The following is a 4,151-nucleotide window of genomic DNA, read 5'->3' as shown; positions in this document are numbered from 1 at the left end:
AGATCAGATGAGGTTTAATTATCAAATCAGAAATGTATTTCTTAACCTCTAGAGTCTAGACCATTACTAATGAGACTTCTTGCATTCCACTGGACTATAACTAACATAGAGAAGGGCCACCACTGCATGACTGACGTCGAGAAGATTGCGTCTCATTCAGTTTTTCCTCAATTGATTCCCAGCTGACATTGTTAAAATCAAGATATTTTTGAGCTGCCTTCACAATTATTTGAATTTTTTCTGTTTTCCTTTGTTTGAGCAGTTCAATTTATAACCTCCACCATGAATAGATCACAATCCTCTTTCGTCTTGAGTAAAGTGTCATCTTTGATCTTGCTGCATTCCAGACAATCTGATCTTCCTTCTTCTACCCCTGTCATTTTCTTTGGTTGCATTACTGGCTGAACAGGTACTTTTTTAGCTGTTTCTGCATAAGTGGTCCCAGTAGTGATTTTAATTTTCTGTACTTCCTCAGCTCTTTTACTAGCTACTCATCCCGTGAAACCTGAACTATGCCCACCTCCACAATTACATTTCAAAGGAGCTCCTTCCTCACATTTCCCATACTCATGATCCCCAGCACAACTCCCACATTTCTGCTTCCCCTTGCATACTGCCGCAACATGTCCAAACTGTTGACATTTAAAACACGACAGTGGCGGAGGAATAAATGGTTGAACATCTTAACTCATATATCCCACAAAAACTTTGTCTGGTAGAGTTTTTTCTTCAACCTTTTATCAAGATAGAAAAACCATCACTCCTTTCTCCATTTTTGTTTCTTTTTGACCGTTTGACTTCAACTACTTTCCCTCCTGACATTAGATTTAATGTCATCAACTGGCACATAAGAAATACCTGAAATAACGCCACACACATATTTCCTGTTATCTAGCATTCTCCACTTCACATTCTCACCTAAGGACGTTTTTAATATTCAGTGCTGCCACCAATGCTCTCAACCTCCTTCACAGGAGTCTGGCCCAACCTGCCAGCTTCAAAGTAAAGCTAGAAATATATCTAACATATGTTGTAGTTGTCAGAGGTTTTTTGTCAAGTTCTTTGATACATCCAAGCATCACAAAAATTGATACATGAAATTCTTCAGTAAAGCATGAAAAGTTGGTATGTTATTCATGACAAACAGATTTCCATCTGAAAGTCAAATTTTGAGGAGGATTCTGGATTCAGGATTCTGAAAGCGTTCTGATTGGCTACTTTGCAAAAGTCAGTCAGTGGCATGTTAAGTGACATGGCGCCTCAATATTTACACTTGCAAACCAGTTGAACTGGTTTTGAATATTCTAAATATACCTTAACAAATTTCATAGATAAGCGCCACACTAAAAAAGAAAATCCATAAATGGACAACCAAAAACAGTTGAGGGTCTAATGCATTTTGCAAAGTGAAAACAATACAAGAAAGGGTTTAATATTTCTTATAGTAAATCTATGTGGAAATTCAGTTTACCAGCATAAAAGAACACTTTTTTTCCATATTTCATGTGGAAAACCCAGCTTCTGAATGTGGGTTCTAATGAGAATAATTAAGTAATCAATTACAAAGAACACTTTATTTTTACAGGTTTGGCTTCAAAGCGGCCCCTGACCTGTATGGGTTTTCATGTGATTGCTCAAATTATTCTTTCGATAGAAGCTTTTTTCACAAGACTGGCATGAAAAAAGCTTCNTTTTTCTTCAACCTTTTATCAAGATAGAAAAACCATCACTCCTTTCTCCATTTTTGTTTCTTTTTGACCGTTTGACTTCAACTACTTTCCCTCCTGACATTAGATTTAATGTCATCAACTGGCACATAAGGAGAAATACCTGAAATAACGCCACGCACATATTTCCTGTTATCTAGCATTCTCCACTTCACATTCTCACCTAGGATGTTTTTAATATTCAGTGCCCTTTCTTTTTGTTTAACATCATTACAAATGATCAATAAAGATCCATCTCTCAACATTTTAACATATTTCACTTTTCCAACAAATGAGTTGATTTCTTTAGTAAGTTAAATTGGATTCCACTTACCAAAGGACACACCCTCTTTGACCGATTTCACAACTATTTTAAATTCTGTCATCACAACTGTTTCTCCTTCAGCCTCAGAAACAGAAGACTCTGTTTGTTGTTTTGATTTTTTGTGTTTGCACACAGCTTTTTGAGTATACCATATCCCTTCATTTTCCCTGCCATCACAATCCTCATCCATTTCCACATCACTTCCTGATACATCATTTCCCTCTGACATCTTTCCACCATTCACAGCCCGGCTGTGTCTTACCGCCACCAATGCTCTCAACCTCCTTCACAGGAGTCTGGCCCAATCTGCCAGCTTCAAAGTAATCCCAGGACGCCCACATGCGAGCTTATTCTTCTTCAATGTTTTTTTTTTTTGTTGGTTGGCAAAGAAGGAAATTTGGTGCAATACCGCCACCTACTGAACTGGAGTGTGGACAGGCGATAAACAGGGAAAAACATCCATCCATCCATTTTCTGTACACCCTTGTCCCTTGGTAGGGTTGGGAGGGGTGCTGGTGCCGATCTCCAGCCAATGTTCCAGGTGAGAGGCAGGGTCACCCTGGACAGGTTGCCAGTCTGTTGCAACACAGAGACAGACAGGACACACAACCATGCACACTCACACCTAGGAAGAATATGGAGAGGCCAATTAACCTGACAGTCATGTTTTTGGAGGAAGCTGGAGAGAACCCAGCATGCACAGGGAGAACATGCAAACTCCATGCAGAAAGACCCCAGGCATGAATCAAACCCATGACCTTCTTGCTGCAAGGCAACAGCTCTACCACCTGCGCCACTATGTAGCCCTTCGGGGTAAAACAACTTCGTATTAATTCACAAGTTTTTATTTCGAAACAAAAGGTAGTCCATACCATTTAGACAAAAATTAAATACACATTTCAAGTAAAAAACGACACGTCACAAAGCAGATAATTATTCCAACTGTTAAAAAGTTAGAAATATATCTAATATATGTTGTAGCTGTCAGAGGTTTTTTGTCAAGTTCTTTGATACATCCAAGCGGCACATAAATTGATACATGAAATTATTCAGTAAAGCATAAAAAGTTGGTATGTTATTCATGACAAACAGATTTACATCTGAAAGTCAAATTTTGAGGAGGATTCAGGATTCTGAAAGCGTCCTGATTGGCTACTTTGTAAAAGTCAATCAGTGGCATGTTAAGTAACATGGCGCCTCAATATTTACACTTACAAAACCAGTTGAACTGGTTTTGAATATTCTAAATATACCTTAACAAATTTCATAGATATGCACCACAATAAAAAAGAAAATCCATAAATGGACAACCAAAAACAGTTGAAGGTCTAATGCATTTTGCAAAGTGAAAACAATACAAGAAAGGGTTTAATATTTCTTATAGTAAATCTATGTGGAAATTCAGTTTACCAGCATAAAAGAACACTTTTTTTTTCCATATTTCATGTGAAAAACCCAGCTTCTGAATGTGGGTTCTAATGAGAATAATTAAGTAATCAATTACAAAGAACACTTTATTTTTACAGGTTTGGCTTCAAAGTGGCCCCTGACCTGTATGGGTTTTCATGTGATTGCTCAAATTATTCTTTCGATAGAAGCTTTTTTCACAAGACTGGCATGAAAAAAGCTTCACAGTTGTATGAGTTTTCTTGTGACGATTTAAGTGACTCATTCGCGAAAAACTTCTTCCGCATGATTCGCATGAAAAAGGCCTCTCACCTGTATGAATTCTCTTGTGAACATTTAAGTGACTAATTGCACGGAAACTTTTTCCACATGATTCGCATGGAAAAGGCTTCTCACCTGTATGAATTTTCTTGTGGAGATTTAAAGTACTAACTTGAGAGAAACTCCTTCCGCATGACTGACATGAAAAAGGTTTCTCACCTGTATGAATTCTCTTGTGACAATTTAAATCTTTCATTACAGAGAAACTTTTCCCGCATGTTTCACATGAAAAAGGTCTCTCACCAGTGTGGGTTCTGTAATGGATTTTCAAGTTACACTTTTGTGTGTAACATTTCCCACAAATGTCACATTTGAAAGGTCTTTTCTTTGTGCCAGTATCAGACTGACTCTCTGACACAGAGCAGCTGCTTCCTTCCTGATCTTTGCTCTCA

At 37.8% G+C, this 4,151-nt stretch overlaps 1 protein-coding gene across 8 annotated transcripts in view; it reads right to left on the bottom strand.

Annotated features, from left to right (window-relative positions):
- The window catches only part of LOC103129848 (zinc finger protein OZF-like), a 59,591-nt gene that overhangs the window by 51,378 nt on the left and 4,062 nt on the right, over window positions 1-4,151 (bottom strand). The gene's annotated exons all lie outside the window — the stretch shown is intronic.

Source organism: Poecilia formosa, unplaced genomic scaffold (assembly GCF_000485575.1).
Source record: "Poecilia formosa unplaced genomic scaffold, Poecilia_formosa-5.1.2 Scaffold585, whole genome shotgun sequence".
NCBI classification, from domain to species: domain Eukaryota; kingdom Metazoa; phylum Chordata; class Actinopteri; order Cyprinodontiformes; family Poeciliidae; genus Poecilia; species Poecilia formosa.
The sequence above is the reverse complement of the archived record's forward strand: the minus strand, read 5'-3'. Positions and strand labels throughout refer to the sequence as shown.